General features: G+C 38.4%; 1 protein-coding gene across 13 annotated transcripts in view; it reads right to left on the bottom strand.

Moving 5' to 3' along the window:
* The window catches only part of ALPK1 (alpha kinase 1), a 125,365-nt gene extending 101,300 nt beyond the window's left edge, over positions 1 to 24,065 (bottom strand). For 10 of the 13 annotated variants that reach the window (XR_013446437.1, XR_013446438.1, XM_078069083.1 and 7 more), the window contains exons 1-2: positions 22,298 to 22,451; positions 18,072 to 18,202 (exon numbers count right to left, since the gene is read on the bottom strand). The gene's annotated coding sequence lies outside the window, so the exon portion shown is untranslated. Of the gene's footprint in view, positions 1 to 18,071; positions 18,203 to 18,290; positions 18,367 to 21,588; positions 21,648 to 22,297; positions 22,452 to 23,848 lie in introns of those variants that run through there. The other 3 variants (XM_078069081.1, XM_078069080.1, XM_078069082.1) reach the window with 3 other exon arrangements.
* Between the last annotated feature and the right edge of the window lie 131 nt (positions 24,066 to 24,196).

The following is a 24,196-nucleotide window of genomic DNA, read 5'->3' as shown; positions in this document are numbered from 1 at the left end:
TTCTTCTCCTTTTTTTTTTTTTTTTTTTTTTTAAGGAAGTTTATACTTCTAACTATGGATTGATACCACAACCAAGGGCTACCATCTTGTTAGATATTTACTGGTCTCTTTTACATTTCTCTATCATGTAGGGATTTATGTTACAAAAGTAATAGTGAAGAAGAGCTATTAATCATATGTTTTAGTACCATGTTTCTTCAGCTTAAAAAATATCAATCTCCCTTTTGGTTAACATAAAAGTAACACACTCTGGGGCGCCTGGGTGGCTCAGTCGGTTAAGCGACTGCCTTCGGCTCAGGTCATGATCTCCGGGTCCTGGGATCGAGCCCCGCATCGGGCTCCCTGCTCCGCGGGAAGCCTGCTTCTCCCTCTCCCACTCCCCCTGCTTGTGTTCCCTCTCTCGCTGTCTTTCTCTCTGTCAATTAAATAAATAAATAAAATCTTAAAAAAAAAAAAAGTAACACACTCTTCACTAATGCTTGAATTACTAAGCACTAACAATCCTAATCATCCCTACCATTTACTGAGCACTTAGCTTGGTACCATTGGCCAAGAAACTTATAGACATTATCTAATTTAATATTTATAGCAAATGTATGAATTATTATTCTCATCTTGTACATGGGAAATCTGAAGTTATAAGCATTTGGGCAGCTTAACCCAGGGCATAGAGCTAAGTTAGTAAGTTGGATAAGTGGTTTTGGAAGATCTGTCTCACTTCCTATGTTCTTGGCAAACCCACCATACTGCTTACAAGTAATTTATTTTTCTATTTTTCAAACTTTGAATGATTACCTGTGGCTTTTTTCAACTACCCCTCTCCCCCTTTAGAGGTTTATATGTGCACTCCCAAATAGACATTGTCTCCCTGCTACTTTAGTGAGCAGGAAAGAATGACCTTTCTTCTCCACATGCTGCACAAGAATCAAGAGTACAACCAGAAACTGCAAAGAAGTCTCCTGCATCACCAAGTTTAGTCCAACAGCATTCCAGAAGTCGAGGTGAAGCTGTGACCTGCTGCTCCTCCTCCTGGAGCTTAGGTTGGCAAGTGTCTCCAGATCATGCCTAATCTTCCCTGTGGACCTTAAATAAGTCACATTCAATCAACAATGCCTAAGGCCTGGCCCTCTCTCCAAAAGGATCTTCAGGTTGGAGTTTCTGGAGTTTTTCTTCAGAGGTTGCAATTTTTAAAAATTTTTATAATTTTTTTAGCAATCTCTACACCCAACATGGGGCTCAAACCCATGGCCCCAAGATCAAGAGTCACATGCTTCTCTGACTGAGCCAGCCAGGTGCCCTGAGAAGTTGCTTTTTTTAAGACGACCACCAAGCTTTATTTTTGGAGGTAATTTCTTTATTTTCAGGTGAATTTGAGTTTCTATTCTTTTCCCTGTCCCAAAAATGTGAGGTTCACTTAAGCAAAGTGGAGGCATGCCTACTTCTGGAATTCAGTAATTTCTGGACAAGTCATCAAGATTTCTGGTTTGCATGAGTAACCATAGCTCCCTGGGGACAAGAAGACTTTAAAGTCTAATGATTGGGAACCTTATATTAAGAGATTCTTAGGTTTAATTCAGCTGTAAGGAACATAACACACCCAAACTAGCTTTAGCATAAAGGGGGATTTATTGGATACACACAGGGATCTCTCATGGACATAAGGACATGAAATGCAGATAGTCCTCATGAGGGATTACAGTCAGGAATGGAAAGCTGTTGGAAGCAAAAGTAATCTCCCTCTCTCTCTCCATCTCTCTCTCCCTCTCCCCCCATCCAGAGTCTGTTTTATTCATTCCACCAAGACTTACTGGGAGCCTACTATGTAGCAGGTACCATGCCAGGTTGTAAGAGTATAGAGGCAAACAGAACAGACAAGGTCTCTTTTATTCTTCTCTATAGACCATCCTTATTTGATTCATTTACCATGGCTTTACATGACCTCCTGATTCAAATCCTCAACAAAAACTAACTCAGTCTCAGCATCCTTAGTTCAAAGACAAAATCTTAGCACAACACAACCTAGTGAATGGGAGAAGATATTTGTAAATGATATATCTGATAAGGGGTTAATATCCAAAATATATAAAGAACTATACAACTCAACACCAAAAAACCCGAACAATTCAGTTAAAAAATGGGAAGAGATCCTAAATAGACATTTTTCCAAAGAAGACATACTGTTGACCAATAGACACATGAAAAGATGCTCGACATCATTAATCATCAGGAAAATGCAAATCAAACCACAATGAGATACCACCTCATACCAGCCAGAATGGCTAGGATCAAAAGGACAAGAAATAACAAGTATTGATGAAGATGTGGAGAAAAAGTACCCCTTGGGCACTGTTGGTGGGAATGTAAATTGGTGCAACTACTGTGGAAAACAGCATGGTGGTTTTTCAAAAAGTTAAAAATAGAAATAACATGTGATCCAATAATTCACTACTGGGTATTTACCTATAGAAAATGAAAACACTAATGCATAAAGATATATGTACCCCGATGTCTATTGGCAGCAATATTTACAATAGCCAAGATATAGAAACCACCCAAGTGTCCATCAGGAGATGAATGGATAAAGAAGTTGTGGCGTCTATCACAGAATATTACTCAGCCATGAAAAAGAATGAGATCTTGCCAATTGCAACAACATAGATGGACCTAGAAGGTATTATGCTAAGTGAAAAAGATAAAAAAAAGACAAATACCCAATGATTTCACTTATATATGTAATCCAGAAAAAACAAAACAAATGAAAAAACAAACAAAAAACAAACTCTTAAATACAGAGAAAAAACTGGTGGTTGCCAGAGGGGAGGCAGGTGGGGGGGGATGAGCAAAATAGATAAATAGAATTAAGAGGTACAAACTTCCAGTTATAAAATAAACGAGTCATAGAGATGAAAAGTACAGTATAGGGAATTTAGTCAATAATATTGTAATCACTTTGTATGGTGACAGATGGTGGCTACACGTATTGTGGGGAGCGCTAAGGAATGTGCAGAATTATTGAGTCAGTATGTTGTACACCTGAAACTAGTATAATGCTGAATGTTAATTATTCTTTAGTTTAAAAAAATAATCTTGAGAGGTTAAGATATTTTATTTGTTTGATTGCAACTTTTGAAGGAAGTATTTAATTCTGATCAAAATCATTAGCATAATGATTTGTAGTTCAATTTACTATTTTAAGAAATGTGTGCTAATAATTCCCAAATGAGCATAGTATCTGAACTTTTAATGAAGTTTAGTGTGTGGCTAAACACTGCAGATGTAAAGAACTGTAGTTACTGTAATACTAATAGCAAGCTACAGGCATTGTCTTAGGTTGTTTGGACTTAATCTGATTGCTCTGTATATGAAGGCTTCTCACCTCCCATGAGGTAAAGTTTTTAGAAATTTTATTTGTTATAATGCCATGCAGTCTTAGTTTTCATTCCTCTTCTGACTTTCCTCCTAATCAGATCTGAAATCTAGAACTGTTCCCTCAGGGATTCACTCTATTTGCATTTTTAATTCCTCAGTGGTTCCCCTTCTTTTCACTAATTAATTAATTTGATTCAACAAATATTTATTAAGTCCCTCTGATGCACCAGGATAACCAAGTCTTATTCTCACAGAATGTTTTTGGGAGAGGCAATCCATCATGGGCTGTGGGGATCTCTGCAAGTTCTTGCTGAGTGTGTCAAGAATACCCACCAAATTTCTCCTCTCCTGGGCAATTAATCAGGTTTGTATTTGTAGTAACCTTGAGGAATGAAGTAATATCTCCCTCTGGAACAAGAACAGGTTTGCTATAAAAGCAGTGGCTTCCTCAAGATCCATGTTTGTTGGCTGCAACACAAACCCACCCACATCCACGTGGACTGTTCAGTATCACTCCTTTGCAACTTGGAGGACATGAGAAACTGATGTCTATGTGATGCTCATGCTGCTTGCTGTGCTCTTGAATAATAAAGTCCTCTGTCTTTGACAGAGTCTCATGTCTTCTGCCAGCATCCATGAAACAGTAGCAGGCCAATTTATTAACTTTAAAGAGAGTAAAATAAAATCCCAGAGCCTGAAACTTAATCTTAATTTCCAAGAATTCCATCACTCCTAAAAAACACCCTTACAAAGTGAAATTTTATGTAATCCCCTAAAAATCTGCCTTAGCTGAAATAGGTCAGAGACAAAAATGTCAACCATATTTGATGTAAATTTGTTTTTTTTTTACTTCCTATAATCTCCCAAATTCGTAGCCTGCATATTACAAATTTCATGTTCTTCACAATTCTTTAAAAAATTAAAATTTGTGGGGCACCTGGGTGGCTGAGTCAGTTAAGCATCTGCCTTCAGCTAAGGTCATGATCTCAGTGTCCTGGGATCAAGCCTCGTGTCAGGCTCCCTGCGTAGAGGGGAGCCTGCTTCTCCCTCTCCCTCTGCCTGCCATTCTGCCTACTTGAGCGCTCTCTCTGTCAAATAAATAAATAAAATCTTAAAAAAAAATTTAAGGTTTGTGACGCTTTCTTTCCAACAATGCAAATTAACCAAAATTTCTAGGGTTTCTGCTACGTGTCAGGTCCTGCAGGGGATATAAAGATAAATAAGGCACAGTCCCAGCACTTTTAGGCCTCAGGGTTTAATGGGGATGACAAACACAAATGTGTATCTCAAATACAAGAGTGAGGGGGATCAGGTATAGTTGACTTCCAAGGAAAGAATGGATGAAAAATGGGGAAGGGGAGAGTTAAGTTAGTGTTTGTTTAAGAAGGCCAAATATGAGCTAAACTGAAGGATGGGTAGGACTCCAACAAATGGAGAAAATGGAAGAGGCAGGGTCTGGGGAACAAGGAAAGTGGTACAAAGAGATGCATTTCAGACAGATGGGTTGGGATGGGAACACAGCAAGAGCAAAGGCACAGAAGGACCTTGCAGATCATGATTAGAGTTAGCAGGCAGGTAATCCAGGGTGCATGGAGCACCACCGAGAGATGATGAGTTCAGATCAGTTCTGTTTGATGTACCCATGAATCTTGTAGAGAAATGAAGCTCTCTATAAGAGGTGGGAAATGTGAGTCAAACTAAGGAGAGAGATTAGGACTGGAGAGGAATTTGGGGTTCATCCACATGGGGGTGGGCAATAATAGAAGCCACTGCACTAGATTAAAAGAAGCAAAGGTAGGATATAAAGGAGACATGGCCTTCTAGAGAATGCCTCTACCCGGGAGCCAGATAGTGAAATAATGGCCTCCAAAGAAACAGCTAGAAATGTGAGAACCAAGAAGAGTGGAGACATGACACTGGGCAACAAGTTCCACAGGAAGCCCCAGAGTAGCCACTAGGAAGAGGTGGCTAGATCAGGTGATTGGAAAGTTCTCGTTGATCATGTAAGTAGACATTTCAGAAGAGGGCAGACCAGAAGAAATGGATGGAAAAATGTTAAACAAGGAAGTGAAAGGCATAAATACAGACTACTACTTTGAGAAGCACTGCTGTTAAGGGAAGGAGAAAGATGGAATAGAGTCTCAGGGGAAATGAACATTTCATAAGAATCATTAGACTTGAACATGTGTGTAGGCCAAGAAGATGTCAGAAGGCAAAGAAAGAAAAAGAAACAAACAAACAAACAAACAAACAAACAAAGAAACAAAAGAAAAGAAAAAAGATGAGAGGGAATATGAATGAGAAAAATCACAAAAGAAGTTAAAAAGGGGTTGGTTTAAGAACTCAGAAGGAGGAGGCTTAGATACAAGGTAGAACAGTGTCTCTCTGAGGCAGAAGGGAAGGAGAAAACTTGAGAGTTCACCATGGATAACCCAGTGTCCTAAGTCAAACAGATGGAGTTCCAGGAGGTAGTATGGCAGGAGTAAGTTCAGCTTGAAAAGGCGGATCCTGAATTGAAACAGGGGCTGTAGAGAATTAGAAAGACAGCCAATTAAGGACGAATAGAAGAATCAGTGAGGGCCCAGCCGTGGTTCATCAGTAATGGATCCCATCAGAGTCAGCTGAGGGGCTGTGTCAGTCAATCCACATCTGGAAAGTGTATACAGTGGAGGGAAGGAATATAACAAAAGTTGAAGGTGCCTTTAAAACTATAGATAACCTTTTGAGCCAAGGGGTCCAGGCTCAGAGAGAGGCTGGAGAGCCTACAAGTGGGCTCATAGCTTGGGCAAACTGGGAATCCGGGATGTCAGAGATGCCAATGAAGATGAATGAAAAAGAGGAGGTAGGGGATTCTATTTACACAAGTGTTTTCCAGGTTTGGGACCTGGGATTTAGAGTGGATCAAATGAGGACAGATTCTCAGTTGCAGCTGGGGCCAGCCTGATGACTGACATGGTGTTTAATCAAGTTTGGGCAGCCAGAGAAGGCTTGTGGCATTTTATGACACTTCAATTGGCAGTGTTTTATTGATGTATATCAACTACCCAAATACTCTTTTGCAATGTTATTTTTATTAATATGTAAATTCCCCCTTATCCATTTTATTTATTGTTAAAGGAAATACATAATATAAATAGATATTAAGAACTTGAAACGAGTTGTTCTTAAGTCCTATTTTCAATTTTATTTAATTTCCAATTTTGAGAATGAACCTAAACTAATTTACCTGGTAGACTGCTCTCCATTTTTTTCTCAATTATAACTATGAATTAATCTGGGGTTTTGCTTAATGTTTATCTTCCCCACTATAATATATACTCCAATAGGGCAGGCCATGTGTCTGTTTTGTTCCCTTCTATAGCCTGGAATAATTCCTAGCACATATAAGGTACTCAAAAAATATTTGTTTTTAGTAATTGTTCATAAAAGAAGATATTTACTGAATCTGGGCAACCTCTCTTAGTTGCTTAATCCTAAGCTTTGCTTACTATATATTTGATAAATTGGAAATTTTTCTTTTTATTTCAGGAGTATCTGCAATGTTCAAAGAAAATAAGATTCCAGGGTGTCTGGGTGGCTCAGTCGTTAAGCGTCTGCCTTCGGTTCAGGTCATGATCTCAGGGTCCTGGAATCGAGCCCTTCCTGCTCTGAGGGAAGCCTGCTTCTCCCTCTCCCACTCCCCCTGCTTGTGTTCCCTTTCTCACTGTGTCTCTCTCTGCCAAATAAATAAATAAAATCTTAAAAAAAAAAAAAAAAAGAAAAGATTCCTTTTATTGTCTTTGTAAACTATTAAATTCCCTGCCTACACTCTTTAACAAGAAACAACATGTTTACTTTTAATCCTTCCTCTAATCTTTTCCCTTCAGACTGATGTAATATTTTCAGAATACATCTGTGTTAATGGTCATCAATCTTAAAAGAAATTCCCACAAATTTATTACTCTATTGCATTATAAGGACATCATTTGATGTTCTGAAAATTCTGTGACAATGTTTATGTCATAGTCTCTAGCTCAGAAAATGAATCAATTAATTAAGATGTCAGCCCCAACAGATGTTTAGGGCATTTACAGGATGGTCTTAAGTGTCTCTGCAATTTAAGGGCCTGTTCCTTCTTTCTAGTGCCTCACTGCCGCCCTCATCTGGTCACACATAACAGCACAGGCACAAGAGATTCCACTTTTAACCAGATGTATATTTTGCTTATTAATGAAAATAAATGTGGCACTACAGAACAAAAAAGAACCAAATAAATTACAAGACTTAGTAATGACCTAAGAAAATGGAAAACTTTTGTGAAACATTAAAATAGTGTTGCATATTATTTACCTGACCAATAACCTTTTCTGAACCCCATTTCAGAAAAAAAGTCCATTAATCTTTTGAATTTCATTATAGAAAAAAAATTCACTAATCCATTTTCTCAAAATCTATGTTTCAATATAACAACGACAAAAATTTCACTTATACTATCTATGTAGGAAGACTTTGCTAACAGAATTAAAAGAATAAATAACGTAGCAGGCTATGTGTAAACTGCTTGGGAGAAAAAAATCTATTAAACTATTATTTTATTTTTTTAAAGACTTTTCTTTTTTTTAAAGATTTTATTTATTTATTTGACAGAGAGAGACACAGTGAGAGAGGGAACACAAGCAGGGGGAGTGGGAGAGGGAGAAGCAGGCTTCCCACTGAGTAGGGACCCTGATGCAGGGCTCGATCCCAGGACCCTGGGATCATGATCTGAGCCGAAGGCAGACGTTTAATGACTGAGCCACCCAGGTGCCCCACTATTAGAGTATTTTAGAATGACTAAATATATAAAAGGAATACTGATAATTCAAAGAGCATTCATTACCGGGGCGCCTGGGTGGCTCAGTCGTTAAGCGTCTGCCTTCGGCTCAGGTCATGATCCCGGGGTCCTGGGATCGAGCCCCGCATGGGGCTCCCTGCTCTGCGGGGAGCCTGCTTCTCCCTCTCCCACTCCCCCTGCTTGTGTTCCCTCTCTTGCTGTGTCTCTCTCTGTCAAATAGATAAATAAAATCTTCAAAGAGCATTCATTAACTACTTATGAAATGCTGAACGAGTCCTTCACTTGTAAACAATGCAGTGGTTCTGAACATATGTATGACCTGAAGCTTTTGTTTATGCTGTTCTCTTGACTCCTAACTTATTCTCGCTATACATCCTACGGTCCCTGAATTCTGCCATCTTCTTCTTGTAAATATGGTCCCTACTCTGTCAGTCTCTTCTGTTGTTGCCTGTACCGGGTCCTCTCCATCTCTAGTTGGCACCCTTAGACTCCAGACTGGTTTTCCTGGCCCCTGTCTCTTCCCACGTTTCCACACTCTGTACTTCACACACTGCCAGGTAGCTTCTTAAAAGCAGACTTAACCTTGTCACTCCCCTGCTTAAAAATGTCTGCTGGCTTGCTGTTGCCTATCGGATGAAGTGCAGGCATCTGAACTTGGCATGGAGAGTCCAGTCTGTTGTGCTCAGCATACCTGCCGTACCGCACAGGCTCTGCCACTGTGCACTTGCTTTTAGTACACGGAAGCCTGTCCCCAGCACTCTGCATTCGACTCCGTGGCGGAGCTTGGCACAGGGCTCCGTCATTCATCAGTTACTTCCCTGTCTCCCGAGAGACTGACTCCTGAGGGTGGTCAGTGTCACGCTCACTCTCTTTCAGATCTTCAGGGCACAGCTGGAGCTAGCTGTGTGACTGGCACACAGTAGAAGCTCAATGCAGGTTTGTGAATGGATGAATCCACGAATGCTGCCCTCCCCATTGTAGCTAACGAAATTCTCAGTGTGCAAGTCTTAAATTCTCTAAAGCCTTGGTTGACTCTTTTCCAGCACAATATTGCTATAACAGTGTTTTGCTCATGTTACACTTAGCTATATGTATTGTCTCTTGTCCTAGGTCATAAGTGCCAAAAGGCAACTCGGGAGAGTGAAAAGGGCAGAAGCTTTGGAAGCAGTCAGCCCTGAGCTGTATCCCAGCCCTCCCACTCACTCTCTGTGTCACCTCCGACAGGTGGTTTCAGCCTTTCTGAAATGAATGTTATTTTCCCATTTCTAAATGGGGTTAACATCACTTCCCCATAAGATTAATGCAAACAATGGGGCACCTGGGTGGCTCAGTTGGTTAAGCATCTGCCTTCGGCTCAGGTCCTGGGATGGAGCCCGGCGTCAGGCTCCTTGCTCAGCGGGGAGCCTGCTTCTCTCTCTGCTGCTCCCCCTACTTGTGTGTGCGTGCTCTCTCTCTCTGACAAATAAATAAAATCTTTAAAAAAATTTTTAAAAAAAGATTAATGCAAACATTAAAATAGAAAGTGAAAACTCATGACACATACTAGATTTTCACTAAATTCTAGTATTTGTTCCCTTTCCCTGAGGGTTGAAGATCAGATCTACTTTATATCTAGGTTTTCAGGGCTTCAAAAACTATAAAGACTCAGTAATGTTGCTGAGTAAATAAATGAATTCCAGAATTGTAGTTGGTCAAAAATAATGTAAGAATTACAATCTTGAATCAAATTTTTCTCATTTTTATGTTTATAGTATCTAAAGTATACCCAAGTCACATAATTTGAGGTAAAAAATTTTCTAATCTTTCAGTTATACTTCCATTTGTACGTTTTCCTTTATGTAGTCATTGTAAAGTATGTTTATGAAGTGTTTAAATTAAAATAAGTTATGTTTATTTATTTATTTTTATTTATTTTTATTTTTTTAGAGAGGGAGAGGCAGAGGGAGAAGGAGAGACAGAATCCTAAGCAGACTCCACACCCAGTGCAGAGCCAGACATGGGGCTTGATCTCACCGCCCTGAGATCGATCATGATTGAGTCGACGAAATCAAGAGTCGGTTACTTAACTGACTAAGCCACCCAGGTGCCCCAAGAAGTAATGTTTATTTTTAATAAGATAAATATAATGTTAAGGAAGAAAGGCAGAATATAATGTTGTTCACAAAGTGTGATAACTGCTATGTTAAAAAAAAAAGTCAATGAAGATCAATGATGTTTTTTCCAGAAATAGAAAAAAATCCATCCTAAAATTCATATGAAATCTCATAAAATCCAAATAGCCTAAGCAATCTTGAAAAAGAAGAACAAAGTTGGAGATCTCGCACTTCCTAATTCTAAAACTTTCTACAAAGCTACACTTATCAAAACAGTGTGATACTGGCATAAAGACGGACATCCAGACCAATAAAGTCGCACAGAGAGCCCAGAAATAAACCTTCACATATATGGTCAAATGATTTTTGACAAGGATGTCAAGACCATTCGATGGGGGAAAAGACAATCTTTTCAATAAATGACATTGGAAAAACTGGATATCCATGTGCAAAAGAATAAAGTTGGACCCTTACCTTACACCATAAGCAAAAACTAACTCAAAAACATAGAGCCTAAAACTATAAAAGTCTTGGAAGAAAACAGGTGAAAATCTTTAGGATACTGAATTTTGCAGCGATTTCTTGGGTATGATCTCAAAGGCACAGATAACAAACAAACAAACAAACAAAAACCCAAATAAATTGGACTACATAAATTTAAAAACTTCTGTGCATCAAAGGTCATATTAAACAGAGTGAAAAGGAAATCCATGGAATGGAAAAAATGTTTGCCAAGCATATAGCTGATAAGGAGTTAATATCCAGAACATATAAAGAATTCCTACCACTCAACAATAAAAATACAAACAATATAATTTAGAAAATAGCAAAGGACTTGAATAGACATTTGTCAAAAGAAGATATACAAATGGTCAATAAGCACATGAAAAGATGCTCAACATCACTAATAATTAGGGAATGCAAATAAAAAATCACAATGAGAAACCACTTCACACCCACTAGGATGGCTACTGTGGAAAAAAAAAAAAAAAGAAAACAAAATTAAAAAGTATTGGCCAGGATGTGGAAAAATTGGAATCTTAGCACACTGTTGGTGAGAATATAAAATAGTACAGCTGCTATGGAACACGTGGTATTTCCTCAAAAAATTAAAAATAGAATTATCATATGATCCAGGAATCCCACTTCTGAGAAAATATCCAAAATAACGGTAAGCAGAAACTTGCAGAGATATTTGTAGACCATGGTCATAACAGCACTATTTATAGTAGCCAAAAAGTGGAAGGAACTTAGGCATCCATCAACAGATGAATAAACAAAATGTGGTATAAACATACAATGCAATATTATTCAGCCTTAAAAAGGGAATTTTGACAAATGCTATTTGAGGACTTTATACAAAGTGAAATAAGTCAGTCACTAAAAGACAAATACTGCATGATTCTACTCACATGAGGTACCTCGAGTTGTCAAATTCGTAGGGACAGAAAGTAGAATGGTGATTGCAAGGGGAGAGGGAAGGGAGGAATGAGAAGTTATTGTTTGATGGTACAGAGTTTCAGTCTTGCAAAATGAAAAGAATTCTATGGATAGATGGGAGTGATGGAGGCACAACAGTGTGAATTTAAATTAGTACCACTTTATACTTAAAATGATTATGATGGCAAATTTTATGTGCACCTCACCACAATTTTTAAAAATGACTGAAACATAATCAGAAAAAAATATGCAAAAATACTAAGAGTCTTGGCTCTCAGTAATACTTTTCAATTATTTTCCCCTTCTTTTCACCTCTATAATGACTATGTGTAGCTATATAATTAGGAAAAGAAATTAATTCAAAAGCTTCATGTGAAAACACCCAAAATTGGTGTTCATAGATTTTGATCCATTTCTAATTTAGAACTTTCTAGTTTAAAAAAATATTAAACACAGAGGACTTTATTATAAGAAGAGAATGGATAGAATAAGGAATAATCTCTACCCTTTATTTCCTGCATTATGTCATACATAGGCATTGTTGCATGATTGCTACTTGAAACATCCAGGTAAGAGAACAGAGGAAACTCACATTCCTGAGTCCCAAAGGAGAGTGGAGAAGTTACAATTGGTCATCACTGTCCATCACTTTAGAAACACATGGAGGAAAATGTCAATCAAGGAAGACCAGATCCTGTCCAAAGTGCTTAACAGGGGACAAATCTCTCCTCCCATCCCCTTAAATAGAGGTAGGTAGGGTTTTCAAATCTCTCCTTAGACGTTTTAGAAACCGCAGTATCAGAGGTCTAAATTATCAGGGGTGGTAATATCTGACAGTTTTGTTATGCAGAAAATAAAGAGACTTTGCTTAAAAGCTTTTCTGAATGATATCTTGTCCTGAAGTTCTGAACTTCCACTCAGTGACTTAAAAAAAATCTATTTATTGCTTTTGGGGATTGCCAGAGAGAGGAAATCCCCCTGGTTATTTATATAAATATTTTGCTAAAAGAGTTCGCAATAACTACTACTTTTTCATATGCTAGAAATAGCAATACATTACATTTCATAGTGCTTTACATTTTCAACTACCTTGAAAAATCTCTCAAGGGGCAACTTATGCTCCTAAGCCTCAGAACCACTTGTTCTAAATGACCAGCCTCCTCATCATTGCCATTTTTGGACCTTGCTTTTGTCTTCCTTGTTTAATCTGTATACCCTTTTCCCAATCTTTGAATCTTATGTCATCACCCTCTGCCCCTCATTGTTAATGTCATCTGCCAGCTCCTAGGACATTTTAGATCCTGCATTTAGATCCTGTTACTCTCTCTAAACAACCCCTATTCTTGGAGATTTCAATAGTTATTTAGTGATCAGGGACTCTTGGTTTCTTGAAATCCTTTCTTCTGAAGATCTTGTCCTTCACTCAATCTCAGGCATTCACTTTCAAGGTCATACTGCCTAGACTTTGTTATTAACAAAAACAACAACTCTTTCATACTCTCAAATTCATGTATCCCACTTTCTGTCCACTACCATCCATCTTGTCCCCTTTTATTCTCCCAAATCCAACAAACCTAAAATCCCACTGGGACCTATATAATCCATTGATCCAAACACCTTTCTATGGACCCACACTCCCTTGAGGTCCTCTCTCCTCCCTTTACCCAGTTTAATTTCCATGGTCAACCATGATAATCAGCACATGCATACACCTTTGACTCCCTTGTTTTGAATATGTGCATGTCAAAATCACAACTCTAGTTAAATCCAACATTTACACGGCTGAACAACACTGAGGGAAAGAATATAACCATGGTCCCCTGATCTCATGTACAGCTGTGGTCTAAAAAGCTTTTCTTTTGACAACTGTGATTTGGGGAATGACTGTGTTGAGATACTGTAAGACTTCTGAAATCTATGTTCATAATAATTAGTGCTTTTCTTTTCTTTCACTATAACTTCCTTTTTCATACACGGTGGCTTCTGGCTTGCAAGTGAGGGTAATCACAGCCTACTGGATGTCTTCTAGTGGGCTCCATTAAGAATTATTTGTCATGAAAACCTTGAAGATTGTACCACAGTGGTCTCTGATGTATTTTTAACCATTTGAGCCACCCAGGCAGCCCTCTGAAGTATTTTTAAAGATCTAGATTTTTGAAACATTTCATTATAATGAGCGCAAAATGGTGTTATTTAAAAATTTGGAGAAAAAATATGGTAAAAAAGAAAATAAGAATTACCCAAAGTCCCACTAAGAAATAAGCACTATAAACATTTTGATATCATTGTTTCTCTGCAAAGTTAAATGTTTATATAAGTTTTTTATTATATGTACATATATTTTCATATTTATAATAAAGTTTTTTAAAGTATAAGCTTTCAAAATTTAACTAAGTATTCCTCGATGATTATTGAGCAGTTTGATTTTTGCCTCTCAATTGAGGTGTAGTCAGAAGTGATTTAACAAAACATTGTGACACTGTACATATTTTAGTTGCACTTCCTTTCACTCATGTCTTATGGTTAACTTAGGGATGCTTTCTGCGTGTATTATCTTCTGTTTTTCTTTCAGCCTTACTTTGGAGCTAGACATTCTCATCACTCTGCCTCCCCCTCCACATCTCACCTAACACAAAATGACTAATCCCAGTAGCCAACCTTCATCAGTGAGTGTTAATCTTTATCACAACTTATCCTAGGAAAAGATCTCTCTATCGTGTCTAGGATAGGCATGATGCAAATACAGCAGGATGGAAGAGCCTGGAGTAGGGCCAGAACGTCCTCGAAGGGCAGACACATCGGCAGCTACTGTAGACACAGATGAGGAGAATCTCGTCTGGCAAGTATGTCATCTCACTCAAAAGAGTGATTGTTGGATTTTCTTTTAACAATACCAAATTAGAAGACACATTTGGCAGGGTCCAAAACCTCTCAAATGTCTCAACCTTCTACTGTGTCTAGTTGAGTAGATATCATTATATATGTATGGAAAAGTGGATGCGATTCTTCAAGTGATGAGTTGATGGATTTATTTTTTTATTTAATTCTGGGAAAAAATTATGTCTTTGTAAGCCAGGGAACTTTAAGCTGTGGTAAGTCTCATTTAAACAAAAGAAATAGGGCAGAAAAGTAGGAATCCATTAAATTTTACTTACTTAGCAAATCCATATTGGGTATCTATAACGTGTCATGCATTGGGCTTGGTAATGGGAATTCAGAGATAAAAGATATAGTCTTAGTTTTAAAAAATGGTTACTGCAAAAAAGTTCTGGGGTAGAAGAATGCTCTGGGTCCTAGGAAATATCTAATCCAACAGGACAAAGGCTAGAGGCTAAGGAGATCAGGACATGCTGTGAGAGCTTGAGGGCCTGTACCAAGAATAGGTAGATATGGGTAGTTTCCAAAGGTATTTAAGAAATGGAATCAATTTCACTTCAAAATTGATTAGATATTGTTGGTAAAGAAATAAGGGGTCTAGGAGAGCCCAAATGTTTAGCTTGAGCAAGTACATGGCTTTTAGTGCCAGATATCAATATAAAAAATACTGATGGAGGTGGTAAATGAGCCCAGGGTTGAAAATTTTCGATGTGAAATGCCTGTGGGATGCAGAATAGAGATATTTAGTAATAGAGGTTTACACTTGGATGTAAGATTCCAGAGCTCTGGAAGAAGAACCACGGGGCCTTTAATATAAACCGGTATAAGTGCAGCAACAGGCATTCATCCAATGTGAAGACGCAGCAGAAGAGAGAGGAGGCAGAGAGCACAATGTAGTATCTGATGCGGGCAGAGAAAGAGAATATAAAAGTGAAGTGCAGCCAGAGAAGTAGGAGAAAAGTCAGAAATGCACAGTGATATGGAAACCAAAAAAGAAAATTTGCAGAAGTCAACAGTGTCAAAATTGCAAAGAGAAAGAAAAATGAAGTCTAAAAAGTGACCTTTGGATCTGAATAAAGTAATGAGAGGTCATTTTATTGAGTGGAAATATATTTAAAGAATATGTCTCAAGAAGTCCCCAAGGAGAGCTACAAAGATGAATGCTTTGCCACATCAACATTAAGAGGCTGGAGCCTGCAGCCTGAAATTAACTGGGTAGGGGTGTTTCTGTCTGCTTCTCAGCTGCGTGGTAGGTGGTGCCTTTAGAAGCTCCACCTAGTTCCTGGTGTCCTCCTACCCGTTTCTCTTGCCCACTGGGGAAGAGGGGAGATATGGGGTGGCAGGGAATCTGGGCTCAAAGGGCTTCAAATGTTTCTTATTAAAGAACCAGCAACTTTTGGAGATGTGAATCAGACCTGATTGAGTAATATCTCAGAAGAGATGCTATTCACTCACATTTTATTATCCCTCACAATAACTTGGGGCAGGATTTAGGGAAGCAAATGTCTGGGTAGGAATATGGTTATCTTGGAAAATGATGACCTGCAGCATCCAAACTATAATCAGAGATTAAGTTATTTTGAAGAAGTGGTCAAATAAAAGGACATGTGATGAGGATCTAAGCATTTTTTTTTTATAGAAAAGAAAAACACTTATGAACGGACAAGACTTTTGTTGAAAATTTTGCATATTTTTCAGTGGTTACAGTGCACTAATGGGGAATGTATCACAGTAACTAGATGTGCTAAGGTTAAGATTCTAAGCAAAGTTTTCGGGCAAGCCGATGACACAATATACTTTGAGGTGCAATAGGAGTATATGCAAAGAACGGCAAAAATGAATGTTAAGTACAACATGTATAGACATAAATGTATGAATCCAGGTTATGGGAATCCAAAAGAATGAGAAACTAATTAGGAAACTATTAGCATACATATCATGTAAAGTTCCCATTCCTCTTCCCCTCCTTTTTTCCTTTCTTCAAAACAAAAGAATAAGTTGACTGCAGTAAAAACCATGATTGAGACTGAAGCAATCAATGCAAGAAAAATCAACTGAGTGTAAGTGTTTCAATTGGTATTTCTGTCTATGTTCTCTGACTCTGCTATGCCCATTCACTCTAGCACTGAGACTCAATCCTCTCGTTTTCAAATACCTAGTTATTTGTATGCCAAATAAAGAAAAGGTAAGATTTATCTTCCAAAGACTGCACAGTTGTATTTACTAGACAGCAGCATAGTTTTATTTAACAGATTCTATTAGTTTTGTCAAGAAGTAATATAAGTATGTTATATAGTAATATAAAAAGTCAATATAAAAATACATTACATATACAGACATAGAGAAAAGGAAAAGGAACAATTAATCTATCACTGTAAGACAACAACCACTTTTAGAGTATTTGTGAATTTATATCTTTCTATATCTATATTTTATATATGTAATGCGTAGTTGTAAGTATAATAGTTAATTGACCCTGACTCTGTTTTTCACTCAGCATTTTCTATGCTGGTACTATTCTTCATCTTGTCTTACAGATATACAGTAGGCCCTCCTCCCTAATCCTTGGGGGATACATTCCAAGACCATGGATGCCTGAAGCCATATTGAACCCTATATATACCATATTTTTTCCTATATATACATACATAAAGTTTAATTTATAAATTAGGCACAGGAAGAGATTAGCAACAATAATAATAAAATAAAATAAAACAGTTATAACAATATACTGTAATAAAACATGTGAATGTGATATCTCTCTCTCTAAATACCTTATTGTACCGGCATACCTGTTTGTTTTTTTTTTTTTTTGAGAGAGAGAGAGAGACAGAAATAGTGACAGAGATAGTGAGAGAGAGAGAGAGCACAAATCAGAGGAACGGGAGAAGCAGGCTCTCCGCTGAGCAGGGAGCCCGACGCGGGGCTCCATCCCAGGACCCTGGGATCATACCTGAGCCAAAGGCAGATGCTTAACGACTGAGCCACCCAGGCGCCCCTGCACAGGCATACTTTGAAGATATTTCAGGTTCAGTCTAGACTACCACAATAAAGTGAATATTGCAATAAAGCGAGTCAAATGAACTTTTTGGTTTCCCAGTGCATATAAAATTATGTTTACACTATGCTTTAGTCTATTAAGTGTGGAATAGCATTATGTCTAAAAAATGTACGTACCTTAATGAAAAAATACTTTATTGCTAGAAAATGCTAATCATCATCTGAGCTTTCAATAAGTTGCAATCACTCATGACAGATCACCATAGCAAACATAACAATAATGACAAAGTTTGAAACATTGAAGAATTACCAAAATGTAACACTGAGACACGAAGTGAGCAACTGTTGTTGGGAAAACAGCGCTGACAGACTTGCTCCATGCAGGGTTGCCGCAAACCTTCAGTTCGTAAAAACCTCAGTATCCATAAAGTGCAATAAAGTGATCACAATAAAATGAGATATGCCTGTACTGTACTCACCGTTCTTCTTGTGATGATGTGAGCCGATAAAATACCTATGTGAGGTGATGAAGTCAGGTGAATGATGCAGGCATGTGACGAAATGTCAGAAGGAAGATCATCTGCTTCTGGTGGTGGTTGACTGCAGATAACTGAAACCATGGAAAGCAAAACCATGGATAAAAGAGGGACTACTGTACTATAATTTGCTTAACCTTCCCCTTTTGTTAGAATGCTTACAATTCGTTGTTATCTGATAAACATCTTTGTGAGTTTTCTCCATATTAAGAATTGTATCTTCCCTAGAATGGAGTCCCTAAAAGAAATTACCAATATGATTATTTTTTAAGGGCCATTGGCACACTTCATGATACATTAATGACCCTTGACCTAGATGATGCTTATGGTCCCCTCCTCCTCTCCTACCCTTTAGCCCACACCACCCCTCTCTGCCCTTCAAAGATATCAGTGTCTGGGTAAAACAGGCAGAATAGAACTGTAGTGCTTATTCTGGGATGATTCATCCTCTCTATGATTTTTTTTTAGATTTATTTATTTTAGAGAGAGAGACAGAGAGAGAGTCAGGGAAGGGGCAGAGGGAGAGGGAGAGAATCCTAAGCAGGCTCCACGCTGAGTGCAGAGCCTGCTGCGGGCCTATCCCATGACCCTGAGATCAAGACCTGAGCTGAAATCAAGAGTTGGTTGCCCAACTGACTGAGCCACCCAGGAGCCCCTATCCTCTCTCTGATTCTTATTTCAAAAAATATTGGTTACCTTCTACATCCCTTCAATTTTATGGCAATTCATGAGGACTGAATATATGATAAAATGATAAAGCATTTTTTATCAGCTATTTTGTACATCTATAATTAAGAAATTTAACAGATTGTATTATTAATTGAGCTGTGTAACCAAGGACCAGTGAGGTTCAAATTTCTGCAGTGGTTCAGAAAATATCCACTTATCAAACACAGTAGTTCAATATTTCCAAAACTTTAGCTAATTACATTCCACCTTCACAATTTTTACCATATCTGCATATTACCTGTAAGAGTATTTATTTACTTGTTTCCTTAAAATCAGTAGTAAACACCTCAATTTCCTTTTACTTAACATCTTCCTGAGCAATAATATCCATGAAGTCATAAATTTTATGAGCTAATTATTTGGTCTTAAAAAATATTTATGTATTTATTTACTTATTTAGAGAGAGTGCGTGCAAGCAGGGGGAGGGGCAGAGGGAGAAGGAGAGAGAGAATCGCAAGCAGACTCTGCCCTGAGCACAGAGCCTGACACCAGGCTTGATCCCATGACCCTGAGATCATTACCTGAGCCGAAATCAAGAGTCAAATGCTTAGCTGACTGAGCCACCTAGGTGCCCCAAGCTAATTATATTTTTAATTCACATTAAACCAAGGATAAAACTCAAATTTTCAAAGTTTGGACACATGCCACCTAAAATCAGTAGTTTGTACACCATACTTTGAGAAAACTGTATTAATATATAACTGATATTAAAGCTATGATCATCTTTTTCTGTTCCTTAGACATAGAAGAATAATAGCAACAGAAAATATTCTTACTTTTAAACTTGTCTATCTCACAGAACTCTATAAACACAGGAAATCACAACATCCTGCAAAAATCGATGTCGTTGTCAATAACAAGAAACAGACTCCCCCATATAGAGAGGCAACAGATACAATAACAAAAATATGGCATGGGTTTATATCAAAAGTTTGAATACACATTCCCATTAAAATTCTCCAAAACATAGGTGCTTAAAATTTCAGGAAAGCATTTTTAATGAGCATTTTATGCTAAAAAGCCATCATCATCTGAAATGGATTAAGGGACAGTAAAAGTAGTATGTGTACCGTGTTCAGGGAAAGGGGTCAGTGAAATTCTTTTGGAATGGGAGGAAACATGGAGTTTCAGAAATATTTTGAAATGAACACTTATTCTTAAAGAAAATTCCAGGTTCTAAACCCAAACTTAGATCACATAGGATTTAAGGAGAGATTGTTAGAGCTTAATATGTCAGGTGTGCTCACTACACAGTATTATTTTATGTGAGATTTTATAACATCCATCATGATTTACATATGGCTTTAAAATACACACACACACACACACACACACACACACACACACACACACACATATAAGTTTAAAGTAATTATTGGCTCCTTACTTGAAAGGAATCTATTCAAAGCCCCCTCCCCAGCCAACCTTACAGACCAAACTCACAGGTGTTTATACCTGGCCCTCACTCTTTGTTTTTCTAGGTTATGGTACCCTTTATTCTCAGAAAATAGACCCCAACTACAAAACATATTCTTCTCTGGCCTGATCACAACACACATCCTGGACAAGCCCTGGAGAGAGCTCCTGGAGAAACCTGTCACCTCCCGTTCTACCTGGCCAAGAGTCATGTCACCCCCCCCCCCCCCCACCTTCAACCCTCTCACATCCTTCAAAACCCCTTAAAAAGCCCAACCTAACAGAAACTCAGGCTGACATCTCTCTTGATGTCTGGCCCTTGTCCTCCCTTGGAGAGTGAATAAACTCTCTCCTGCCTGTTGCTCTACTCTTTGTGCAATTCTTTGCTGCCCCCCACCAGCCACCCTAACATTACTCATGCCAGTGAAGGATACTATCAAATTCTGGTGTCTTGTTGGGGAAGAACTTGGAGAATTCCTTCATCTCAGATTCAAAAGGTATTTGAAGTAGAGAGTAAATTATTGCCAGAATACTTTTAAGTGTTTTCTTTCTCTTGAGGCTGCAGGTTGACAGAGTTTGGAGGGGGAGGTGTAAAGAGAGAAGTAAATTATTCTGGTCACTGGACATAAAGACTTGACTTGGCATTTGTTTAGGTCTTGTGTGTCCCTCAGGTGGTAAGTGAACCTATACCCAGCCCTACCCAAAATTGTGCTCACCATACATATAATCTGCTGACACCCCATCTACAGGGGTGTACAGCTTCTGTGGTATAATTACAAATGCTCTATATAGTTCAATACTCAAAATGTATTTGAGACCAAGGAGGAAAGAGGAGAAACAAAGGAGCGTGGAGACTATGCTAAAGTATCATGTATAGACTTGAACAGCAACAGTGATTTTGTGTAAGGAATTTAAAATGTTCTTAACAATGAGGTATCAGCCAAAAGTAGAGATTACTTCTCATAAGAGTACTAGCTGCACTAAGTAAAAAGAAAAGAAAAGGCAGAGGGAGATAAGAAACAAATAATTCAGAGGTGCCATTGTGTTGTGACATAAATCCCCTCCTTTCTGACCCTGCCCCTGCACTCTCACCAACCTGCATGTCCCAGACTATTCTAAAGCTCATAATTTGTGGCTTTCCAAAGTAGTTCAGAGCCCTAATTTCAAATGATAAAATTTGTTAGTGAAAGGACTCTTTGAATAAAGCATGAAGGAATTTAATTTTTCTAGATGCTTTCTGTCTACATAATGCTTCACCACACCCAGAATTCCTGTCAGTTCTTCCCAAACGAAAAGAGTAATTCTCCACTCTTACCTGTTTCCTGGCAAAATCACTGAGGTCATCGTACAAGTGATGGTTTCTGTTATGATTACCTATGTACTCCAGGCAAAAGTCCCAGGGTTAATTTTTCATGTAAGTAATCCCACCTCTTTTTTTTTTTAATTTACCACCTCTTTTTTTTTTTTTAAGATTTTATTTATTTATTTGACACAGAGAGAGAGAGGGAGAGAGCAAGCACAAGCAGGGGGAGGGGCAAACAGAGGGGGAGAGAGAAGCAGGTGCCCCGCTGAGCAAGGATCCCGATGTGGGGCTTGATCTCAGGACCCTGAGATCATGACCTGAGCTAAAGACAGATGCTTAACCCACTGAGCCACCCAGCCACCCCAATCCCACCTCTTTTAATGCTTTAATCAAACATCTCAATTCAGTGACAAAGCCAGATGTTCAATAGCAAGCTCCCTGACAGAAGGACGTTGTTCCTAAAACCTTCTAAAAAACAGGTTCCTTTTCTCCTTTCCCCGGTAACCTAAGTTTACTGTTCCTTCCCCTTCCCAACCGTCACTCCCTTTCTGTGCCATTTTTTAGAAGTGCAAGTATTCTTAGAGCTTTAAAGTTATTTAAACGTAGACAAGATCAGGAAGTAGAAATAAGGTCACACAGTTCAAAAAAAATACCTTCTTACACATTATGCCATCTTTTGTACCCACATCTACTGTTTTGTCATTTAAAGGCTGATACTCACCTTTGTCTCGAAGAAGAGGATAAACACTTTTAAGGCCAGCAAATCTAACTCTGAAAAAGGTTAATTTTAGGACAATCTCCCTGAAATACACTGTTTCTCATAAACAGCCTTGGTTTCAGGAAGTAGAAATTTAAAAGAAAACAGTGTCACTGTTTCAGAATCTGATTGTGTAATTCAACTCTGGGACTTTCAGCAGTTTTGCACCATAAGACACACCCCTTTAGGGATGGCTTTGGTAGAGGTATTCTGGGAGTTTTATTACTACAGAGAAGTTTCCTCTTTTAAACAAAGTGCAAGGAAACGCCTTATTTCAATGAAGTCAGGATGGAGAGTCAGTCCCCTGAGGGCTGAGGAAAAAGAGTAAGAAACAATGAACATTGTTTTTGATCTATTATCAAAAGACAAACTCATGTTAGGGCTCCATTTCAAAGTGGAAGTGGTCAACAGTACTAAATGGTGCGGAGAAGTGACAAAGGATGAGGACAGAAAAGTGTCCACTGGCTTGGCAAGTAGGTCAAAGATAGCTTTAACAAGAACAAATTCAGTGAGGTGCTGGCAGAAAGCAGATGGAATATTTTTAAATCCTAAAAAGTAAGATAAATAAGTAGAGTGGAAAGAGAATCTTTCCATCTAAGCCTAGATTACATAAAATATGCACATGGAACCTATGTTCAGAAGGGGTTATACTTCTGAAGTTACTTCAGGGTTGGAGCAAGATGATCTCAAGACTAACTTTACCCTTTTATTATATCATATAATTAATTATATAATAAACTTGAGGGCCACAAACAGCAAGGAATAGTGATATTTCTATGGGGTTAACGGCCAGAATGTTATTCTGGAAATTTTCCCCCAGAATTATGTACTTAGTTGACAGCACAATTATGGTAAACATAAAGAGAAAACTAGAGATAGAGGATAGACGGACAACTTACTCCAGGTATGGCATTTCTCTAAGGCAATATTTTCTATTTTTTTAATGAGAAAAAAAATTATTGTGTTATAAATTAACTAATGTATAGCTTCTGATCCCTCATTAGTAGTATAAAATGTTATTTGTTAGGATGCTAGTGATTTCTTGGATTTTAAAAATTAATGAAGAAGCACTAACTACATGTAAATACTTAAGTATAAATATTAAAGGAGGGGGGAGGCTTTTGGGTTTTGTTTTACTTTTTTCGTAAAAAAATAGGAAATTTAGTAATTTTTTATTCCTAAAAATTACACCAGTGAGAAGTACTGTATGATAAAATTTAGATTCAACAAGGGAAAGATTAAGTTATTTGGTTTGGAGGACATGTGATAGGTAGAAATAATGCACCCCCACTATCTCCACTCCAGAGAAGAGATAAATGTTGGTGATTAACAAACAAAATTGCAGCCTTACAGGAATCGGCCTCACATGTAGTTGTACTCTTCCTTCCCCAGGCTTACGGTTCCTGATTATACCTGACTAATTCTGAGAGGTCAAAATTTAATCCCTCACAGTATCTCTTTATCAGATGGGAAAGCAGCATGTATCAATGTCATTTTATTGTCAATGAAACTGACCTGCAAATGAGCAAGTGTCCTGCAAGTCAGGGTCAGAATGCAGACAGATAAGTGGCTTCCATCTGACACCTACCAGAACTGGCAGGTAGATTTCCAAGCTCTGAAGTAAGTGGGCCAGTTTGACCTCAGTCACTGCTAGCTTGGTCCTCCCTCCTCTCTTCTCTGTCTTCTACTCCTTCTGTAGTCTCACTCCCACCCGGCTCTAGACACCTACTGCCTGCGGCGCGCGCCGGAGGACCAGCGAATCGCAGCCGCCCGCTCCCCGGGTTCGGTCGCGTCTGCCCTCCCTCCACCCCCCAATTCGGCCCCGCCCCCCTTGGCTCACACCCGCCCTCTCCCTCCCCCAGG

The sequence above is a fragment of the Halichoerus grypus genome, chromosome 3 (genome assembly GCF_964656455.1).
Source record: "Halichoerus grypus chromosome 3, mHalGry1.hap1.1, whole genome shotgun sequence".
Taxonomy (NCBI): Eukaryota; Metazoa; Chordata; class Mammalia; order Carnivora; family Phocidae; genus Halichoerus; species Halichoerus grypus.
This window is presented reverse-complemented; position numbering and strand designations above follow the sequence as displayed.